Raw genomic sequence first — 23,428 nt, 5'->3', positions numbered from 1 at the left:
TGCATTATTCCACTGAGGACCAAACCAGGTGGCTTGAATTAACTGTGGCTTGAAGGATTCTGACTAGCAACGAGATAATTTCTTCATGGTGTGCCTCGTTAAAAACTCAAATAAATTTCCGAGTGGAGGTTTTTAGAAGTAGAAAGACTGAAGTGTGGGTTTGGCTTTGAAAGCTCTTTATGCTTCTAAAAGTTGAAGGCTTACTCCTTTTTAATGATTTGACCGCTTCTAGCTAGACACAGTGTGTCTAAGTCTTGTTTCGCAGTATTGTTTTCGAAAGCTCTCAAGAGTTCTCCACACTTAGAAGCCCGGTCGTTGGCAGGCGTTGGGATTGGCTGAACTCTTCAGTTCCTCTCTCGCTGTACTGTTTTTTAATTTCATGGCGGATCGTGAAGCACGGAGGCTAAAGATTTCTCTGAAAGTTTCGCAAGCACGAAGGGAAATCATATGACTTCCTGATGCTGGAGGGCTCGGTGCTGAGATGGAACAGAGTTTAGTGTGTCACTGCTGAACTGTGAGTCCTGAGACCCAAGCAGGAAATCATGATGACAAGGTAAGGAAGTCCACTGGAGTTTTCTGGGGTCTGTGACCCTCAAACTAATGTGTGAATCACCCGTGGTTTGGGGGAGCGGGGCACTCAGTAGGTCTAGGAAGTCATGGGTGGGGTGACATTTGGACACCCTAAAATGTACTGGGAAGGTGCCGAGATCGTAAGGGCAAATGCTGCCTGCCTGTGGGGACAAAAATCACTGGGGGAGGGGCAGTCAGTGGTGTTTACTGAGCACTTACTGTGTGCCGAGCACTGTACTAAATGCCTAGGAAAGCATAATTGACTCAGTAGACCCGCTCTGGGCCCTCAACTATAAAGATGTGTATGTATGGGCTGTGGGGGAGGGGTTAATGTCGAAGTGCTTAAGAGGGCATGGAGGAAAGTACAAATATGAAGCAGAAGGGAGATGAGAGATTAGCTCCAGAAGACTTCCTGGAGTAGACGTGTTCTTCTCTGGGCTTGGAAAGTAGAGAAACAGGGGAACCTAGTGGAAAGACAACAGACCTGGGTTCTAATCCCAATTTTGTCTGCTTGTGCTTTGCCTGCTGAGTGAGCTTGGGTAAGCCACTTAACTTCTCTGTGCCTCAGTTTTCTCATCCTGAAAATGAGGATTCATTACCCCTCCTGTCCTCCCTCCTGTTTAGACAGTGAGCCTGACGTGGAGTGTGTCCAACCCGATTATCTTGTATCTACCCCAGGGCTAACCACAGCGCTTGTCATGTAGTAAATCCATCAGTTGTATTTATTGAGCACATGTGTGCAGAGAACTGTACTAAGCGCTTGGGGTGTCCAATATAACATAGTTGGCAGACATGTTCCCTGCCCACAATGAGCTTTTGAGTCTAGATGATGCTTAACATCATCTATGTTAAGCATCATCTATGTTGCCAACTTGTACTTCCCAAGCGCTTAGTGCAGTGCTCTGCACACAGTAAGTGCTCAAATATGACTGATTGATTAACAAATACCATGATTACTGTCAACACTACTGTTGTTATCAGGAGGGCAGTTGTCTGTCAGTTATGAATGGTCAGGGAATTCCAGCCATGAGGAAGGAATGTAAGCAAGAGATGGAAGGACCAGAGATGAGATGGAGGCACAGTGAGGAGGGTGGCGTTAGATGGGCGAATCAATCAACCAATGGTATTTTTTTGAGCACTTATTGTGGGCAGAGCACTGTACTAAGTGCTTGGGAGAGTATAATATAACAGACACATTCCCTGCCAACAAGAAACTTAGAGTCTAAAGCAGGAAAAGGAGCTGGATTGAGTAGTAGTGGGAGCAATTTAGCTTTACTGGTGACCTCTTATGAACAAACATCTGCTTTGATCAGGCTTTTTGTTAATAATAATGATGGCATTTGTTAAGCACTTACTATGTGCAGAGCACTGTTCTAAGCACTGGATAATGGTATTTCAGCACTTAGAACAGTGCTTGGCACATAGTAAGCACCTGACAAATACTATTATTATTATTATTGTTATTATTATTATTATTATTACCATGCATCAGGCATTGTACTAAGTACAGGGGTTGATTATAAGTGAATCCAGTTCATTCAATCGTATTTATTGAGTGCTTACTGTGTGCAGAGCACTGTACTAAGCACTTGGGAAGTACAAGTTTGCAACAGTCCATGTCCCACATGGGGCTCACGGACTTACTCCTCATTTTGCAGATGAGGTAACTGAGGCACTGAGAAATTCATTCAATTGTGTTTAAGTGCTTATTGTGTGCAGAGCACTGTACTAAGTGCTTGGGAAAGTGCAATGAAGAGTGACAATCCCTGGCCACTATGAGCTCATAGGCTAGAGTAGGAGAGACAGACATGAATACAAATAAACTAACATCAATGCAAAGAATTAAAAATTACAGATATGTTCATAAATGCTGTGGGGCTGGGAGAGAGGGCAGAGCCAAGGTAGCAAGCCAAGGGGATGCGGAAGGGAGTGGGAGATGAAGAAAAGTGGGGCTCAGTCTAGGAAGGCCTCTTGGAGGAGATGGGCCTTCAGTAAGGCTTTGAAGGAATTGTCTGGTGGATTTGAGGAGGGAGGGCATTCCAGGCCAGAGGTAGGATTTGGGCCAGGGGTCGGAGGCGAGACAGGCGAGATTGAGACACAGTGAAAAGTTAGCACCAGAGGAGCGAAGTATGCAGGCTGGGTTGTAGAATGAGCGAAGCTTGGTAAGGTAGAAGCAGGCAAAGTGTACCTCAGTTTCCTCATCTGTAAAATGGGGATTCAATATTCATTCATTGTCATACTGAGCGCTTACTACGTGCAGAGCACTGTACTAAGTGCTTGGGAAGTACAAAACGGCAACGTATAGCGATGGTCCCTACCCAACAACGGGCTCATAGTCTAGAAGGGGGAGACAGACAACAAACAAGTAGGCAGCTGTCAATATCAGAATAGATAGAATTATATCTATATATCATTAATAAAATAGAGTAATATCTGTTCTACCTTCTACCTAGAGTATGAGGGAGGGGGACTGTGTCTAATCTGGTACTTTTGTATCTATCCTGGTGCTTAGAACAGTGCTTGGAACATAATAAACACTTCTCCAAGAGGCCTTTTCTGAACAGTGCTCTGCAGCCTTTTCTGAACAGTGCTCTGCACACAGTAAGCACTCAATAAATGATCATAATAATAATAATAGCATTTATTAAGCGCTTACTATGTGCAAAGCACTGTTCTAAGCCCTGGGGAGGTTACAAGGTGATCAGGTCATCCCTCGTGGGGCTCATAGTCTTAATCCCCATTTTACAGGTGAGGTAACTGAGGCCCAGAGAAGTGAAGTGACTTGCCCGAAGTCACACAGTTGACAATTGGTGGAGCTGGGGTTTGAACCCATGACCTCTGACTCCAAAGCCCAGGCTCTTTCCACTGAGCCACGCTGCTTCTCTGAGACCCCCTCAACTCCAAGCCCCCTCCCTCCAGAGATCCCCCTCAACTCCAAGTCCCCTCCTTCCGGAGATCCCCCTCAACTCCAAGCCCCCTCCCTCCAGAGACCCCCTCATCCCCAAGCCCCCTACTCTCTGCAGAGCCCTCCATCTCCAAGCCTCCCCTTCAGAGATCCCTACTCTCTGCAGAGACCTCCCCAACTCTAAGCCCCCTCCTTCCAGAGACCCCCTCATCCCCAAGCCCCCTTCTACCCAAAGCCCCCTACTCTCTGCAGAGCCCCCCTTATCTCTTCAGAGATCCCTACTCTCTGCAGAGACCCCCCTCAACTGTAAGCCCCCCTCCAGAGCCCCCTACTCTCTGCAGAGACTCCTTCGCTTCAAGCCCTTCCTCCCTTGAGCCCCCCCACAGCTCCAAGTCCCCTTCCCCTCCAGATCCCCTTACTCTCGGCAGAGCACCGTCATCTCCAAATACGACTGAATGAATAAGCCCTCCTTTCCTATAATCCCATTGCTTTCTGTGTCACCCTGATTTGCTCCCTTCATTCATCTCCACTTCCAGCCTCACAGCACTTTATTTATTTCTATTAATACAGCCTCCCACTCTAGACTGGAAGTTCACCGTGGGTAGGGAATGTGTCTATTGTTATACTCTCCCATATGCTTAGTACAGTGCTCTGCACAGAGTAAGAGCTCAATAAATATGATCGACTGAATGAAGGAAATACTCTAATGGCTTTTCTCTCCTTTCTCTCTCAGGTCTCCCCTCTCCTCCCCAGGAAGGCCACCAATGGACTATGAAGATTTTCTCCCAAAGTAGATTGTGGCCTTGGGATCTGAGACTCTGAGGAAGACCCCAGAGCCACTTCCTGGTGGAGATGACAACAACATCCCTGTCACACTGACAGCACAGGGTAAGTCTCTCCTCCGAACACCCCTCTTTTTCTTTTTTTTTTTTTTTTTTTTTTTTTTTTTTTTTACTAAATTACTAAACATTTACTTTGTCAGGCACTGTGAAGCAGCATGGTGTATGGATAGAGAACAGGCTTGGGAGTCAGAAGGCCATGAATTCTAATCCTGGCTCTGCCACTTGTCTGCTCTGTGGCCTTGGGCAAGTCATTTCACTTCTCTGGGTCTCAGTTCCCTCATCTGGAAAATGGGGTTTGAGACTGTGAGCCCCATGTGAGACAGGGACTGTGTCCAACCCCATTTACTTGTATCCACCCCAGTGCTTAATACAGTGCCTAGCATATAGTAAGTGCTTAAATGACATTATTATTATTATTATGACTACTAATAATAATGATAAATGCAGTGATTTTTTTTTTTCTTCCACTTCCAAATTTTGCCTACCTCTGTCCCTGCTAGACTGTGAGCCCATTGTTGGGTAGGGACTGTCTCTATATGTTGCCAACTTGTACTTCCCAAGCGCCTAGTACAGTGCTCCGCACACAGTAAGTGCTCAATAAATACAATTGAATGAATAGTGCTGTGTCCTGAGGCAATCACCTCTCTCATGCTCAGTGTGAATCTGGCCTTGCAGAGACCACCCAGAAAGATAATAACAGTGGGCATGTTCTCCCCTCTTCAAAAATCTCCAGTGGCTACCTATCAACTTACCCATCAGGCAAAAACTCCTCACTCTTGGCTTCAAGGCTGTCCATCACCTCACCCCTTCCTACCTCACCTCTCTTCTCTCCTTGTCCAGCCCAGCCCGCACCCTCCGCTCCTCCGCCACTAATCTCCTCACCGTACCTCGTTCTCGCCTGTCCTGCCATCGACCCCCAGCCCACATCCTCCCCCAGCCTGGAATGGCCTCCCTCCGCCCATCTGCCAAGCTAGCTCTCTTCCTCCCTTCAAAGCCCTACTGAGAGCTCACCTCCTCCAGGAGGCCTTCCCACACTGAGCTCCCTCCTCCTTCTCCTCCTCCTCCCCCTCCCCATCCCCCCGCCTTACCTCCTTCCCTCCCCACAGCACCTTTATATATGTATATACGTTTGTACATATTTATTACTCTATTTTACTTGTACATATTTATTCTATTTTATTTTGTTAATATGTTTTGTTGTCTGTCTCCCCCTTCTAGACTGTAAGCCCGCTGTTGGGTAGGGACCATCTCTATATGTTGCCAACTTGTACTTCCCAAACACTTAGTACAGTGCTCTGCACACAGTAAGTGCTCAATAAATACGATTGAATAAACCTGCATTTGGGCTTTCACTGAAAACCAATAAACGATCTCATCAGCCGAATAAGAATGGATTTCCTCAGTCTCCTCAGCACTAGGAACTGCAAAATGTGACTGACGTCACATTGTTTAATCAATCAATGGAATTTGTTGACCTCTTACTATGTGCAGAGCATTGTGCTAAACAATTGGGAGAAGGCAGTACAACAGAAATAGCAGACACATTCCTTGCCCGAAACAAGCAAACTGCCAATCGAGTTGAGAATTAAAAAGACTGGAAAACAGTCCTGACATCACTGGTCCCTGTCCCCTAGTATGAATGGGAGGGAGGTGAGGCATTTTTTCTCTCCCATTGACAGTTGAGGAAGCAGAAGTTAAGTGAATTGTCTAAGGTCACTCAACAGGCAAGTGGCGGAGCAGGGATTAGAACCTAAATCTCCCAACTCCCAATCCTGTGCTCTTTCACAAAGCCACATTGCTTCTCCTTAAGTAATTCTGGGGTGGGTAACTGTTCTTGACTGTAAGCTCGTTATTATATAATAATGATGGTATTTGTTAAGCACCTACTATATGCCAAGCACTGTTCTAAGCGCTAGGGTAGATGCAGGGTAATCATGTTGTCCCACACTTTTAATCCCCATTTTATCATCATCAATCGTATTTATTGAGCGCTTACTATGTGCAGAGCACTGTACTAAGCGCTTGGGAAGTACAAGTTGGCAACATATAGAGACAGTCCCTACCCAACAGTGGGCTCACAGTCTAAAAGGGGGAGACAGAGAACAAAACCAAACATACTAACAAAATAAAATAAATAGAATAGATATGTACAAATAAATTAAATAAATAAATAGAGTAAAAAAATATGTACAAACATATATACAGGTGCTGTGGGGAAGGGAAGGCGGTAAGATGGGGTGATGGAGGGGGGGCGAGGGGGAGAGGAAGGAAGGGGCTCAGTGTGGGAAGGCCTCCTGGAGGAGGTGAGCTCTCAGCAGGGCCTTGAAGGGAGGAAGAGAGCTAGCTTGGCGGATGGGCAGAGGGAGGGCATTCCAGGCCCGGGGGATGACGTGGGCCGGGGGTCATTTTACAAATGAGGTAACTGAGGCACAGAGAAGTGAAGTGACTTGCCCAAGGTCATACAGCAGATAAGTGGCAGAGCCAGGATTAGAACTCATGTCCTTGGAAAGAGCCTGGGCTTTGGAGTCAGAGGTCATGGGTTCAAATCCCGGCTCCGCCAATTGTCAGCTGTGTGACTGTGGGCAAGTCACTTAACTTCTCAGGGCCTCAGTTACCTCATCTGTAAAATGGGGTTGAAGGCTGTGAACCCCCTGTGGGACAACCTGATCACCTTGTAACCTCCCCAGTGCTTAGAACAGTGCTTTTCACATAGTAAGTGCTTAATAAATGCCATTATTATTATTATTATCATTATTCTGTCCTCTGACTCCCAAGCCAGGGCTCTTTCCATTAAGCCACACTGCTTCTCCCAAGAGCTTAGTACAGTGCTCTGTACACATTCAGTAAGCATTTAGTTATATTGAGCACTTACTGTGTGCAGGGCACTATACTAGGTGCTTGGGGGAGTAGAAGAGAACAATAAATGAACACATTCCCTGCCCATAACGAGCTCGACTGGGTTTATTTTATTTTTTAAATTTCTTCCTCGGGAAATGGAGCTGAGGAACAAAGTCCATGGTTTCCTGTTCTGTGCCTTCAGCCATTTCCTTATCTGTCTCTGAGCATTCTGGCCCCAGGCTGGGGTACAGATAAGGAGTGAACATGCCAGAGTTATGTTGGCCAGGCAGTGCCCTGCCAGAATGAATTGACTACCAGTGTAGTCTGCCATTCTCCCCAGCTAACAGCAGCCCTCCCTTGCAACTCCTGCCACTGAGTTCTGGGTCCCAGAAACGGCACCCCTGTTTCCAATGATGCAGGAGGGAAGGGGACAGATGACTACCCAGGGAGAGGCACTCTGGTTCAGATGAACTCAGCACACTTCCAGAAAATGGTGCCGGCAGTATGATGGCATCCTGTACAGTGCACAGGGGATTGTGGCAACCTCAGTTTCAGGTAATCCTGAATTCATTCAACTCGCTCATTCATTCGTATTTGAGCTCTTACTGTGTGCAGCTCATTGTACTAAGCACTTGGGAAGTACAAGTTGGCAATATATAGAGACGGTCCCTACCCAACAATGGGCTCACAGTCTAGAAGGGGGAGACAGACAACAAACCAAAACATGTGGACAGGTGTCAAGTCATCAGAACAAATAGAATTAAAGCTAAATGCACATCATTAACAAAATAAATAGAATAGTAAATATGTACGAGTAAAATAGAGTAATAAATCTGTGCAAACATATACAGGTGCCGTGGGGAGGGGAAGGAGGGGAGGAAAAAGGGGACTCAGTCTGGGAAGGCCTCTTGGAGGAGGTGAGCTCTCAGTAGGGCTCTGAAGGGAGGAAGAGAGCTAGCTTGGCGGATGTGGGGAGGGAGGGCATTCCAGGCCAGAGGGAGGATGTGGGCCAGGGGATGACAGTGGGACAGGCGAGAACGAGGCCCAGTGAGGTGGTTAGCAGTGGCAGAGGAGCGGAGGTTGCAGGCTGGGCTGGAGAAGGAGAGAAGGGAGGTGAGGTAGGAGGGGGCGAGGGGATGGACAGCATTGAAGCCAAGAGTAAGGAGTTTTTGCTTGATGCGAAGGTTGACAGGCAGCCACTGGAGATGTCTGAGGAGGGGAGTAACATTCATTCATTCAATCGTATTTATTGATCGCTTACTGTGTGCAGAGCACTGTACTAAGCGCTTGGGAAGTACAAGTTGACAACATATAGAGATGGTCCCTACCCAACAACGGGCTCACAGACTAGAAGGGGGAGACAGACAACAAAGCAAAACGTGATCACCTTGTTACCTCCCCAGCGCTTAGAACAGTGCTTTGCACATAGTAAGCACTTAATAAATGCCATTATTATTATTATTATGTGGACAGGTGAACATGCCCAGAGCGTTTCTGCACAAAGATGATCTGGGCAGCAGCGTGAAGTATAGATTGAAGTGGGGAGAGGCAGGAGGATGGGAGATCAGAGAGGAGGCTGATGCAGTAATCCAGTCGGGACAGGATGAGAGATTGAACCAGCAGGGCAGCGGTTTGGATGGAGAGGAAAGGGCGGATCTTGGAGATGTTGCAGAGCTGAGACCGCCAGGTTTTGGTGACTGATTGGATGTGAGGGGTGAACGAGAGAGCGGCTTCGAGAATGATACCAAGGTTGCGGGCTTGTGAGACGGGAAGGATGGTATCATCATCATCAATCATATTTATTGAGCGCTTACTGTGTGCAGAGCACTGTACTAAGTGCTTGGGAAGTACAAATTGGCAACATATAGAGACAGTCCCTACCCAACAGTGGGCTCACAGTCTAAAAGGGGGAGACAGAGAACAAAACCAAACATACTAACAAAATAAAATAAATAGAATAGATATGTACAAGTAAAATAAATAGAGTAATAAATATGTACAAACATACATATATACAGGTGCTGTGGGGAAGGGAAGGAGGTATGATGGGGGGATGGAGAGGGGGAGAGGAGAGAAGGGGCTCAGTCTGGGAAGGTCTCCTGGAGGAGGTGAGCTCTCAGTAGGGCCTTGAAAGGAGGAAGAGAGCTAGCTTGGCGGATGAGCAGAGGGAGGGCATTCCAGGCCCGGGGGATGACATGGGCCGGGGGTCGATGGCGGGACAGGTGAGAACAAGGTACAGTGAGGAGATTAGCAGCAGAGGGTGCGGGCTGGGCTGGAGAAGGAGAGAAGGGAGGTGAGGTAGGAGGGGGCGAGGTGATGGATGGACAGCCTTGAAGCCGAGGGTGAGGAGTTTCTGCCTGATGCGCAGATTGATTGGTAGCTACTGGAGATTTTTGGATTTTTGAGGAGGGGAGTAACATGCCCAGAGCGTTTCTGGACAAAGATAATCTGGGCAGCAGAATGAAGTATGGTAGTGCCTTCTACAGTGACAGGAAAGCCAGGGAGAGGGCAGGGTTTAGGAGGGAAGATAAGGAGTTCAGGCTTGAACATGTTGAGTTTTAGATGGCGGGCAGACATCCAGATGGAGATGTCCTGAAGGCAGGAGGAGATGCGAGCCTGGAGGGAGGGAGAGAGAGCAGGGGTGGAGATGGAGATCTGGGTGTCATCAGCATAGAGATGATAGTTGAAGCCCTGGGAGTGAATGAGTTCACCAAGGGAGTGAGTGTTGATAGAGAACAGAAGGGGACCAAGAACTGACCCGTGAGGAACCCCTACAGTAAGGGGATGGGGGTGGGGGGAGGAGGAGCTCACAAAGGAGACTGAGAATGAATGGCTGGAGAGATAACAGGAGAACCAGGAGAGGATGGAGTCTGTGAAGCTAAGGTTGGATAGCGTATTGAGGAGAAGGGGGTGGTCCACAGTGTCAAAGGCAGCTGAGAAGTCAAGGAGGATTAGGATAGAGTAGGAGCCATTGGATTTGGCAAAAAGGAAGTCATTGGTGACCTTTGAGAGGGCAGTTTTGGTGGAGTGTAGGGGATGGAAGCCAGATTGGATCAATTCAATCATATTGAGTGCTCACTGTGTGCAGAGCACTGTACTAAGCACTTGGGAGAGTACAATACAACAATAAACAGACACAATCCCTGCCCACCTACCTGATCCAGAGAAGAAAAGTACCACCTGTTATGGGACCCATGGCAATTGTTCATATTTATTGAGCGCTTACTGTGTGCAGACCACTGTACTAAGTGCTTAGGAGAATACAACATAACAAGGTTGCAAGATGTGCTCCTTGCCCACATTGTGTCTCAGGGGGATATAGACATTAATGTGAATAAATTAAATTATGGGTACATACATAAACTCTACAGGGCCCAGGGAGGGGTGAATTAAGGATGTAAATCTTAGTGAAAGGCTGGGGCAGAGACCGGCTCCGCCACTTGCCTGCTGTGTGACCTTAGGCAAGTCACTTAACTGCTCTGTGCCTCAATTCCCTCATCTGTAAAATGAGGATTAAGACTGTGAGCCCCACGTGGGACAACCTGATTATCTTGTATCTACCCCTGTGCTTAGAACAGTGCTTGGCACATAGTAAGCGCTTAACAAATACCATTATTATTATTATTATTGGCCTCCAGCTTCATTTCCCCATCTCCACCATTCCAGTGCTGAGGGCCACACAATGAAGAAGCAGAGGAGAATCACGGTCTAGGGGAAAGAGCCGGGCCTGGGAATCAGAGGAACTGGGTTCTAATTGTGACTCTGTCAGGTGCCTGCTGTGGACTTTGGGCAAATCACTTCTCTTCTCTATACCTCGGTTTCCTCACCTGTAAAATGGAGATTCAATGCCTGTCCTCCCTCCTACTTGGGACAGGGACTGTGTCCAACCTGATTAACTCATATCCACCTGGCAGCATGGCCTAGTGGCTACATCACAGGCCTGGAAGTCAAAAGGACCTGGGTTCTAATCCCAGCTCCAACACAGTCTGCTGTGTGTGACCTTGGGCAAGTCACTTCACTTCTCTGTCCCTCAGTTACCTCATTCATTCACTCAATCGTATTTATCGAGCGCTTACTGTGTGCAGAGCACTGTACCTCATGTGGATGAAGACTGTGAGTCTCATGTGGGACAGGGATTGTGTCCAACCTGATTTGTTCATTCTCCTCCATGTCTGGCACATAGTAAGTGCTTAACAAATGCCACAGTTATCACTTCTATTGCTTGACACATAGTAAGCGCTTAGTAAATACAATAATAACGAAGGCTCCAACTGCAGATTGAACTTCCGTTTTGTGGCCCAGGAGTTTATTGGGGGATTAGCCAGGAAAGATGTCACTTGAGGAAAATGCCACGTGGGTTGTGAGGGGCTGACAGGAATTTGAAAAGGGTGTTTATGCAGTGTTGTGTGTTGATCAGCAGGGAGCAGCTGATGACCACTCTTGGGAAGTGTCTGACGGAGATTATTTTTGTAAAATGATTTTTAAAATATTGACAAGTCTATCAGACCCGGACCTTTTTCACTTTCCAAGAGCTACTGCAAATCTGGAGAGTTCTACAAAGCTAAGATGATTTCCCCAAGGGAGTTGTGTCACGTGTCGAGGCACTGGGTTATGGGGCTCTTTTCGGCAAATAGTACGTTGCCTTGTGTCTGCTGAGGAATCAATCGGTAGTATTTACTGAGGGCTTACTTTGTGGAGAGCACTGTACTAAGCACTTGAGAGTCTTCAGTAGGGTTCGTAGGTATGAACTCTTCCATTAAGGACATTAGAGAAGCAGCAGGGAATAGTGGAAAGAGCAGGGCCTGGGAAGCAGAGGACCTCTAGTCTGTAAGCTCGTTGTGAGCAGGGAATGTGTCTGTTTATTGTTATAGCGTACTCTCCCAAGTCCTTAGTACGGTGCTTTGCACACAGTAAGTACTCTATAAATATGATTAAAGGAATGACTGACCAGAGTTCTAATCCCGGCTCTGCCACTTTTCTGCTTGGTGACTCTGGAAAAGTCATTTTATTTCTCTGAGCCTCAGTTTCCTCACATTTAAACTGGGGATTCAATACCTGGGCTCCCTTCTACTTGGACTGTGAGCCCTATGAGGGACAGGGACTGTGTCTGATGTGGTTATCTTTTTTGGTACATACATACTGATGGTTATGTTGCCAACTTGTACTTCCCAAGCGCTTAGTACAGTGCTCTGCACACAGTAAGCGCTCAATAAATACAATTGAATGAATATGTACATATCTACTGAGAAGCAGCATAACATAGAGGATAGAGCATGGGCCCAGGAGTCAGAAGGTCATGGGTTCTAATCCCAGCTCTGACACTTGTCTGCTGTGTGACCTTGGGCACTTTTCTGCTTGGTGACTCTGGGGAAGTCATTTTACTTCTCTGTGCCTCAGTTTCCTCACATTTAAACTGGGGATTCAATACCTGTGCTCCCTTCTACTTGGACTGTGAGCCCTATGAGGGACAGGGACTGTGTCTGATGTGGTTATCTTTTTTGGTACATACATACTGACAGTTATGTCGCCAACTTGTACTTCCCAAGTGCTTAGTACAGTGCTCTGCACACAGTAAGTGCTCAATAAATACGATTGAATGAATATGTACATATCTACTGAGAAGCAGCATAGAGGATAGAGCATGGGCCCCGGAGTCAGAAGGTCATGGGTTCTAATCCCAGCTCTGACACTTGTCTGCTGTGTGACCTTGGGCAAGTCACTTCAGTTCTCCGGGCCTCAGTTCCTTCATCTGTTAAATGGGGATTGAGACTACGAGCCCCTCATGGGACTCATAAATACCACAAGTAGAATTATTATTAAGAAGATTCAGTAGCCCCCTTGTAGGTGGGGGATATTGGGGAGGATAAAATAGCCAACAGATCTCTCCACCATTTGCATGGACCCATGTAAGTGTCTCTCAGGGCCTCTGTCCAGCAGTAGTCAGGCAATGGTAATAATAATAATAATAATGACAGCATTTGTTAAGTGCTTACTATGTGCAAAGCACTGTTCTAAGCGCTAAATAAATACAATTGAATGAATGGGGGGGATACAAGGTAATCAGATTGTCCCACGTGGGGCTCACAGTCTTAATCCCCATTTTACAGATGAGGTAAGTGAGGCTCAGAGAAGTTAAGTGACTTGCCCAAGGTCACACAGCAGACCTGTGGCAGAGTCGGGATTCAAACCCATGACCTCTGGCTCCCAAGCCCGGGCTCTTTCCACTGAGCCACGCTGACTTGTGCAGAGCACTATACTAAGAATTTGGAAGAGTGCAATGTAATATATCAGACACATTCCCTGCCCACAACAACCTTACAGTCTAGAGGGGGAAACAGACATTAATAGAAATCAATAAATTATGGATATGTGCATATAGATATGTGGATATGTGCATAAGTCATAATAGAGAAGCAGCGTGGCTCAGTGGAAAGAGCCCGGGCTTTGGAGTCAGAGGTCATGGGTTCGAATCCTGGCTCCACCAATTGTCAGCTGTGTGACTTTGGGCAAGTCACTTCACTTCTCTGGGCCTCAGTTACCTCATCTGTAAAATGGGGATTAAGACTGTGAGCCCCCCATGGGACAACCTGATCAGCTTGTAACCTCCCCAGCGCTTAGAACAGTGCTTTGCACATAGTAAGCGCTTAATAAATGCCATTAAAAAAAAGTCTTTAATAAGTGCTTCCTATATGCAAAGCACTGCGTCTGTTGCCGAATTGTACTTTCCAAGTGCTTAGTATAGTGCTGTGCGCACAGTAAGTGCTCTGTAAATATGATTGAAAGAATGAATAAGTGCTGGGAAAGAAGTGCTTGCTTTCTCTCTGGGCCTCAATCATGCCTACCTCCCTGCCAACCCCCGGCCCACATCCTGCCTCTGGCTTGGAATGCCCTCCCTCCTCAAATCCAACAGACAATGACTCTCCTCCCTTTCAAAGCCTTACTGAAGGCACATCTCCTCCAGGAGGTCTTCCCTGATTAAGCCACCCCCTTTTCTTCTTCTCCCACTCCGTTCTGCGTTGTCCTGACTTTTACTCCCTTTATTCTTTCCCCTGCCAGCACTGCAACATATCTGGTTTTATATTAATGTCTGCCTCTCCCACTTTAGACTGTAAACTCAGTAATAATTATAGTATTTGTCAAGCGCTTACTATGTGCCAAGCACTGTTCTAAGCGCTGAGGTAGGTACAAGGTAATCAGGTTGCCCCACGTGGGGCTCACAGTCTTCATCCCCATTTTACAGATGAGGGAACTGAGGCCCAGAGAAGTGAAGTGACTTGCCCAAAGTCACCCAGCTGACAAGCGGCAGAGCCGGGATTAGAACCCATGACCTCTGACTCCTAAGATGGTGCTCTTGTCACTAAATCACGGTGCTTCTCAAGGTGGGCAGGGAATGTGTCTATTTATTGCTATATTGTACTCTCCCAAGTGCTTAGAAAAGTGCTCTGCACTTAATAAGTGCTCAATAAATATGACTGAATGAATGAAAGTACAGTGGAAAGAGCCCGGGCTTGGGAGCCGGAGGTCATGGGTTCTACTCCCAGCTCTGCCACTTGTCAGCTGTATGACTTTGGGCAAGTTGCTTAACTTCTCTGTGCCTCAGTTACCTCATCTGTAAAATGGGGATTGACTGTGAGCCCCACGTGGGACAACCTGATCACCTTGTATCCGCCCCGGCGCCAAGAACAGTGCTTCATACACAGTAAACGCTTAACAAATGCCATTATTATCATTATTACTATTATTATCATTACGCAGTTGAAACCCAGACATGGTTTTTGCTCCTCGAGGGTCAAAATGAAGGTCACAGGGAAGCTCACTGTGGGCAGGGAATGTGACGGTTTATCATTTTATTGTACTCTCCCAAGTGCTTAGTACAGTGCTCTGCACACAGTAAGCGATCAATAAATAAGATTGAATGAATGAGTCAGGGCCCGTGTCACAGCACCAATCTTCCCAGTTTCAAAGTGGAGCAAACTTCACCCTGCTGCCACTGCTGCCTGGGTATTTCCAAGGCTGGAGCAGTGGCCCCCGGGCGTCACGGACGTCCTGGGGCTGTGGGTGCAACAACAGAATAGTTGCACAGTAATACTACTAATAATCATTGTGGTATTTGTTAAGCGCTTACTATGTACTATGTAGAGACGCAGCGTGGCTCCATGGAAAGAGCCCGGGCTTGGGAGTCAGAGGTCGTGGATTCTTACCCCGGCTCTGCCACTTGTCAGCTGTGTAACTTTGGGCAACTCACTTAACTTCTCTGAGCCTCAGTTACCTCATCTGTAAAATAGGAATTTAGACTGTGAGCCCCATGTGGGACAACCTGATCACCTTGTATCCCCCCCAGCACTTAGAACAGTGCTTTGCATATAGTAAGTGCTTAACAAATGCTATCATTATTATTATTATTATTATGTGCCAGACACTGTACTAAATTCTGGGGTAGATACAGCCCACTGTTAGACTGTGAGCCCACTGTTGGGTAGGGACCGTCTCTATATGTTGCCAACTTGTACTTCCCAAGTGCTTAGTACAGTGCTCTGCACACAGTAAGCGCTCAATAAATATGATTGAATGAATAATTGGATTGGACACAGTCCCTGTCCCACGTTGGGCTCCCAGTCTTCATTCCTGTTTTATGGATGAGGTAACTGAAGCCCAGAGAAGGGAAGTGACTTGCCCAAGGTCCCACAACAGACACATGGTGGAGAGGAGGATTAGAACCCAGGTCCTTCTGATTCCCAGGCCCGTGCTCTGTCCACTAAGCCACACTGCTTCTCTAGGAGTGCAGCATGTCAGAGTGTAAGGCAGGAAAAGATTTAATGACATAGGCCCGGGAGTCAGAAGGCCATGGGTTCTAATCCCGCTGTGTGACTTTGGACAAGTCACTTCATTCATTCATTCAACCATATTTATTGAGTGCTTACTGTGTGCAGAGCACTGTACTAAGCGCTTGGGAAGTACAAGTTGGCAATATATAGAGACAGTCCCTACCGAACAGCGGGCTCACAGTCCAGAAGGGAGAGACAGACAACAAAACAAAACATATTAACAAAATAAAATAAATAGAATAGTAAATATGTACAAGTAAAATAAATAGAATAATAAATCTGTACAAGCATATATACAGGTGCTGTGGGGAGGGGAAGGAGGTGGGGGGGGGGGATGGGGAGGAGGAGAGGAAGGAAGGGGTTCAGTCTGGGAAGGCCTCTTGGAGGAGGTGAGCTCTCAGTAGGGCTTTGAAGGGAGGAAGAGAGCTAGCTTGGTGGATGTGCGGAGGGAGGGCATTCTGGGCCAGGGGGAGGACGTGGGCCGGGGGTTGATGGTGGGACATGCTAGAACGAGGCCTAACGGTGAGGAGATTAGCGGCAGAGGAATGGAGGGTGCGGGCTGGGCTGGAGAAGGAGAGAAGGGAGGTGAGGTAGGAAGGGGCGAGGTGATGGACAGCCTTGAAGCCAAGAGTGAGGAGTTTTTGCCCGATGAGTAGGTTGATTGGTAGCCACTGGAGATTTTTGAGGAGGGGAGTAGACTGTGAGCCCACTCTCGGGTAGGGACCATCTCTATATGTTGCCAACTTGTACTTCCCAAGCGCTTAGTACAGTGCTCTGCACACAGTAAGTGCTCAATAAATATGATTAACATGTCCAGAGCGTTTCTGCACAAAGATGATCCAGGCAGCGGCGTGAAGTATACACCGAAGTGGGGAGAGACAGGAGGATGGGAGATCAGAGAGGAGGCAGATGCAGTGATCCAGGCAGGATAGGATGAGAGATTGAACCAGTAGGGTAGCGGTTTGGATGGAGAGGAAAGGGTTGATCTTGGCGATATTGCAGACGTGAAAGCGGCAGATTTTGGTGACAGATTGGATGTGAGGGGTGAACGAGAGAGCAGAGTCAATGATGACACCAAGGTTGCGGGCTTGTGAGATGGGAAGGATGGTAGTGCCGTCAACAGTAATGAGAAAGTCAGGGAGAGGGCAGGGTTTGGGAGGGAAGATAAGGAGTTCAGTCTTGGGCATGTTGAGTTTTAGAAGGCGGGCAGACAGCCAGATGGAGATGTCTTGAAGGCAGGAGGAGACACGAGCCTGAAGGGAGGGAGAGAGAGCAGGGATAGAGATGTAGATTTGGGTGTCATCAGCACAGAGATGATAGTTTAAGCCGTCGGAGCAAATGAGTTCACCAAGCGAGTGTAGATAGAGAACAGAAGGGGACCAAGAACTGACCCTTGAGGAACCCCTAGAGTAAGGGGATGGGAGGGGCAGGAGGAGCCCGCAAAAGAGACTGAGAATGAACGACCGGAGAGATAAGAGGAGAACCAGGAGAGGACGGAGTCTGTGAAGCCAAGGTTGGATAGCATGTTGAGGAGAAGTGGGTAGTCCACAGTGTCGAAGGCAGCTGAGAGGTCGAGGAGGATTAAGATAGAGTAGGAGCCATTGGATTTGGCAAGCAGGAGGTCATTGGTGACCTTTGAGAGGGCAGTTTCCATGGAATGTAGGGGACGGAAGCCAGATTGGAGGGGGTCGAGGAGAGAGTTGGTGTTGAGGAATTTGAGGCAGCGCGTGTAGACGACTCATTCAAGGAGTTTGGAAAGGAATGGTAGGAGGGAGATGGGGCGATAACTAGAAGGTGAGGTGGGGTCAAGAGAGGGTTTTTTTAGGATGGGAGAGGTGTGGGCATGTTTGAAGGCAGAGGGGAAGGAACCAGTGGAGAGTGAGCAGTTGAAGATGGAAGTTAAGGAGGGGAGGAGGGACAGAGCGAGAGATTTCATAAGATGAGAGGGAATGGGGTCAGAAACACAGGTGGCCAGAGTAGCACTTGAGAGGAGGGAGGAGATCTCATCTGAGGATACTGCTGGGAAGGATAGGAGAGTAGCGGAGAGGGTTGAGAGCCAGGGGGTTGGAGAAGGCGGGGAAGTGACTTTGGGGAGCTCAGACTTCACTTCTCTGGGCCTCAGTTCCCTCATCTGTAAAATGGGGATTAAATCTGTGAACCCCACATGGGACAACCTGATTACCTTGTATCTACCCCTTAGAACAGTGCTTGGCACATAGTAAGCACTTAACAAATACCATTATTATCATTTAGTATACGAAGTCCATTTCTGCCTCAGGAGACCATGGCACTCTCCTGATCCTAAACCACAAATCCAGGGACCAAGAGGCAACTGTGCAGGTAGCTACGTTGGACCTCTCTGCCCACGTTGGCTGCTATTTTCAGGAGTTCCTCTGAACCATGAGAGATGCCTCACTTAGCTTTTGGATCAGATAATCTTCCTGAGGCTGGGTTAGGGCCCACATTCCTTCCTTCCGCTTGGCCACTTCTTCTGTGGCTCATGGGGCAGTGTTTCTGACTAGTACAAAGGGAGACGTGGCTTAGTGGCAAGAGCTTGGGAGTCGGAAGGTTGTGGGTTCTAATCCTAGCTCCACCACTTGTTTGCTGTGTGGCCTTGGGCAAATCACTTCACTTCTCTGTGCCTCAGTTACCTCATCTGTAAAATGGGGATTAAAACTGTGAGCCCCACGTGGGACAACCTGATTACCTTGAACTTACCCCAGTACTTAGAACAGTGCCTGGCACATGGTAAACGCTTAATAAATACCATAATAATAATTATTATTATCTGGCCACGGGCAACTGGGGGAGCCCAAGTCCCAACCAGAAAGGCAGGGTGAAGCCTAGTAGGTGGTGTGAGAAGCAGCGTGGACTAGTGGATAGAGCGTGGGCTTGGGAGTCAGAAGGACCTGGGTTCTAATCTTGGCTCACCACTTGTCTGCTGTGTGACCTTGGGCAAGTCATTTTACTTTTCTGCCCCTCAGTTTCCTCACCTGTAAAATGGGGATTAAGACTGTCAGTCCTGTGTGGGACATGGACTGAGTAACCTGATTTGCCTGTACCTACTCTTATCACTCAGTACAGTGGCTGGCACAAAGTAAGTGCTTAACAAATACCATTAAAAAAGAAAAGTTACCCAAACTGATAGGTGGTGCGATGGCATCTGGTAGTTACAATTCTCAAGGGCAGAATTCAGAAGCATGCTTGCACTGCCGCTTTTCTGGGGTACAGGAAACAGGAGACTTGTGCGGTTCTGTTTTCCAAACAAAGTAACATTTTTCGCCTATTTCGAAAAGAGATTGGACAGGCCTAGGCAAGAGAAGTCATTTCTGGAATGTTCCAGCAAAGAGGGCCTCAGACCACCCTGGAGAATCCCCCTCAAGCCGAAACACCTGGCGTTAAACGTCTTCCGTGGCGTAATGTGTCTATGTCACACGCTCCAGGCTTCTGGATTTTCACCAGTTCTTTTGTCCAGACTGAGAGCATTACTCTGAAGTGACCTCTGAATTCTCCACTTGCTCCAGCATCTCTGTGTTCCTGTTTTTGTTGGGAAAAGTCCGGCACAATCCGGGTTATTTTTGGAGCCTTTACTGTGTGCGGTGTGCTACGCTGGGGAGGGTACGGTGGTGCATGGAGTCAGGAACCCTGACCTCAGGGAGCTTACAATCTGGCAGGAGACACGGACACTTAAATGAACTGCAGGTAGGGCAAGAAACTGTGTATGAGGATATGGGTGGGAGTACTTGGGAGTAGCGGGGGATGGCGCGGGAAAGTGGGTGAGCTTCTAAGTGCTCATTCATTCATTCAATTGTATTTATTGAGCCTTTACTGTGCGTAGAGCACTGTACTAAGGGATAATTACTCTCCTCCCCTTCTAAGCCTTAATAATAATAATAATGGCATTTTATTAAGTGCTTACTATGTGTAAAGCATTCATTCACTCAATCATATTTATTGAGCGCTTACTGTGTACAGAGCACTGTACTAAGCGCTTGGGAAGTACAAGTTGGCAACATAGAGAGATGGTCCCTACCCAACAGTGGGCTCACAGTCTAGAAGTGGGAGACAGACAACAAAACAAAACATATTAATAAAATAAAATAAATAGAATAAATATGTACAAATAAAGTAATAAATACGTACATATATACATGTATACAGGTGGTGTGGGGAGGGGAAAGAGGTAAAGTAGGGGGAGGGGGAGGAGGACTGGCACTGTTCTAAGTGCTAGGGAGGATACAAGGTAATCAGGTTGTCCCATGTGGGGCTCACACAGTCTTAATCCCCATTTTACAGATGAGGTAACTGAGGCACAGAGAAGTTACGTGACTTGCCCAAAGTCACACAGCTAACAATTGGCAGAGCCGGGATTTAAACCCATGACCTCTGACTCCAAAGCCCGTGCTCTTTCCATTGAGCCACGCTGCTTCCCCACGCTGCTTATTGAAGGCACATCTCCTCCAAGAGGCCTTCCCTGATTAAGTCCCCTTTCCCCTCCTCTCACTCCTTTCTGCGTCACCCTGACTTGCTCCCTTTACTCATCTCCCTCACCCAGCCCCTCGGGAATAATAATAATGATGGCATTTGTTAATCGCTTACTATGTGCATAGCACTGTTCTAAGCGCTGGGGGGATACAAGATAATCAGGCTGTCCCACGTGGGGCTCACAGTCTTCATCCCCATTTTACAGATGAGGGAACTGAGGCACAAAGAAGTGAAGTGACTTGCCCAAAGTCACACGGCTGACAAGTGGGGGAGCTGGGATTAGAACCCATGACCTCTGACTCCCAAGCCCGGACTCTTTCCACTGAGCCATGCTGCTTCTCGGTACTTATGTACATATCTGGAATTTATTTATATTAACGTCTGTCTCTCCCTCTAGACTGGGGATAGAGCCTGGAAGCAGGGACTGCACACAGTAAGTGCTTAATAAATACGATTGAATGAATGAAATACCACAAAAAACCCCTACTCACTGTACCTTGTTGTCCTCTGGGATTAGAACCCATGACCTCTGACTCCCAAGCCCGGGCTCTTTCCACTGAGCCACGCCGCTTCTCGGTACTTATGTACATATCTGGAATTTATTTATATAATATAATAAATAATAATGGCATTTGTTAAGCACTTACTATGTGCAAAGCACTGTTCTAAGCGCTGGGGAGGGGAAACAAGGTAATGAGGTTGTCCCAAGTGGGGCTCACAGTCTTAATCCCCATTTTACAGATGAGGTAACTGAGGCTCATATTGATGTCTGTCTCTCCCTCTAGCCTGGGGACAGAGCCTGGAAACAGGGACTGCACACAATAAGTGGCAGAGCAGGGATTAGAACCCACGACCTTCGACTCCCAAGCCCGGGCTCTTTCCACTGAGCAATGCTGCTTCTGCATCCTCTAAGCCCTTGGCTCCTCCCCACCTCCACCCCTGATTCCAAGCATTTCTGTTCACCTCTGTCTAGCTATACCTACTTTTTAAAGTATCCTTTAGTTTTAAGGCATTTTACTGGGTAAGGCTGTTCCAGTGTTGGCTTTGGGTGTCACAGGTGAAAATGACAGTGCTGATTTTTATTTATTTATTTTTTTCCCCACACTAAGGACTCACGCATAAGCGGCTTCAGAGCAATTCACCAACTCGTTCCAGGGGAAGACTCATACATAAGTGGCTTCAGAGCAATTCACCAACTCACCCCACCCTGCCCATCTTGCTCTCCCTGGTCGCTTCTCCCCATTCCTCTGATGCGAGCTGTCAAGCTGTCTCTCGCTCTCGATTGTCTCACTTCCATTCCCTTGCTCACACGGTCTCCCGGCCTTGAGCTTCTTTACTCCTCCAGACCCTATGGACCACAGCTCTCCCCAGGGTCAGATCCTTCCTCAAAGCCCGTCTCCTCCAATTATTCTCCCCCAATTAATTCCCCAGTCCTGGAAAACTATCAGTTCCCTCTAGCACAGATGGACTTGAACCCATTCTCGGCACTTTCATTCATTCATTCATTCAATCATATTTATTGAGCGCTTACTGTGTGCAGAGCACTGGACTAAGCGCTTGGGAAGTACAGGTTGGCAACATATAGAGACAGTCCCTACCCAACAGTGGGCTCACAGTCTAGAAGGGGGAAGACAGAGAACAAAACCAAAGATATTAACAAAATAAAATAAATAGAATATGTACAAGTAAAATAAATTTTAAAAAATGGAATGCTTCTTGAATTTGCGTGTCATCCTTGTGCAGAAGCCATGCTAATCTTCTCTGTATCATTCCAATTTTAGTATGTGCTGCCGAGGCGAGCACATATGGAGCAATTAAACATCCATGTTGATTACTCCATTGTAAATTTTTTTATGGTACTTGTTAAGCGCTTGCTATGTGCCAGGCACTGAACTTATTGTAATAATAATAATAATGATAATGGCATTTATTAAGCACTTACTATCAATCAATCAATCATATTTATTGAGTGCTTACTGTGTGCAGAGCACTGTGCAGAGTGCTTGGGAAGTACAAGTTGGCAACACATAGAGACAGTCCCTACCCAACAGTGGGCTCACAGTCTAAAAGGGGGAGACAGAGAACAAAACCAAACATACTAATAAAATAAATAGAATAGATATGTAAAAGTAAAATAAATAAATAGAGCAATAAATATGTACAAACATATATACATATATACAGGTGCTGTGGGGAAGGGAAGGAGGTAAGATGGGGGGGATGGAGAGGGGAACTAGGGGGAGAGGAAGGAAGGGGATCAGTCTGGAAAGTCCTCCTGGAGAAGGTGAGCTCTCAGTAGGGCCTTGAAGGGAGGAAGAGAGCTAGCTTGGTGGATGGGCAGAGAGAGGGCATTCCAGGCTCCGGGGGATGACATGGGCCGGGGGTCGATGGCTGGACAGGCGAGAACAAGGCACGCTGAGGAGATTAGGGGCAGAGGAGCAGAGGGTGCGGGCTGGGCTGGAGAAGGAGAGAAGGGAGGTGAGGTAGGAGGGGGCGAGGTGATGGACAGCCTTGAAGCCCAGGGTGAGGAGTTTCTGCCTGACGTGCAGATTGATTGGTAGCCACTGGAGATTTCTGAGGAGGGGAGTAACATGCCCAGGGCGTTTCTGGACAAAGACAATCCGGGAAGCAGCATGAAGTATGGATTGAAGTGGGGAGAGACACGAGGATGGGAGATCAGAGAGAAGGCTGATACAGTAGTCCAGATGGGATAGGATGAGAGCTTGAATGAGCAGGGTAGCGGTTTGGATGGAGAGGAAAGGGTGGATCTTGGCGATGTTGCGGAGCTGAGACTGGCAGGATTTGGTGACGGCTTGGATGTGAGGGGTGAATGAGAGAGCGGAGTCGAGGATGACACCAAGGTTGTGGGCTTGTGAGACGGGAAGGATGGTAGTGCTGTCAACAGAGATGGGAAAGTCAGGGAGAGGGCAGGGTTTGGGAGGGAAGACAAGGAGTTCAGTCTT

At 47.4% G+C, this 23,428-nt stretch overlaps 1 protein-coding gene and 1 non-coding gene across 2 annotated transcripts in view; one reads left to right on the top strand and one right to left on the bottom strand.

The window, feature by feature from the left end:
• Nucleotides 1-465: 465 nt before the first annotated feature.
• The window catches only part of SLC2A9 (solute carrier family 2 member 9), a 352,960-nt gene continuing 329,997 nt past the window's right edge, over nucleotides 466-23,428 (top strand). The window contains exons 1-2 of the mRNA XM_038745103.1: nucleotides 466-553; nucleotides 4,209-4,363. The gene's annotated coding sequence lies outside the window, so the exon portion shown is untranslated. The remainder of the gene's footprint in view (nucleotides 554-4,208; nucleotides 4,364-23,428) is intronic.
• LOC119927984 lies at nucleotides 22,164-22,266 on the bottom strand. Its single transcript, XR_005450946.1, has one exon. It is a non-coding gene; the product is annotated as a U6 spliceosomal RNA (small nuclear RNA).

Source organism: Tachyglossus aculeatus, chromosome 4 (genome assembly GCF_015852505.1).
Source record: "Tachyglossus aculeatus isolate mTacAcu1 chromosome 4, mTacAcu1.pri, whole genome shotgun sequence".
Lineage (NCBI taxonomy): Eukaryota > Metazoa > Chordata > Mammalia > Monotremata > Tachyglossidae > Tachyglossus > Tachyglossus aculeatus.
Note: the sequence above shows the minus strand (reverse complement) of the source record. Positions and strands in the feature narration are given on the sequence as shown.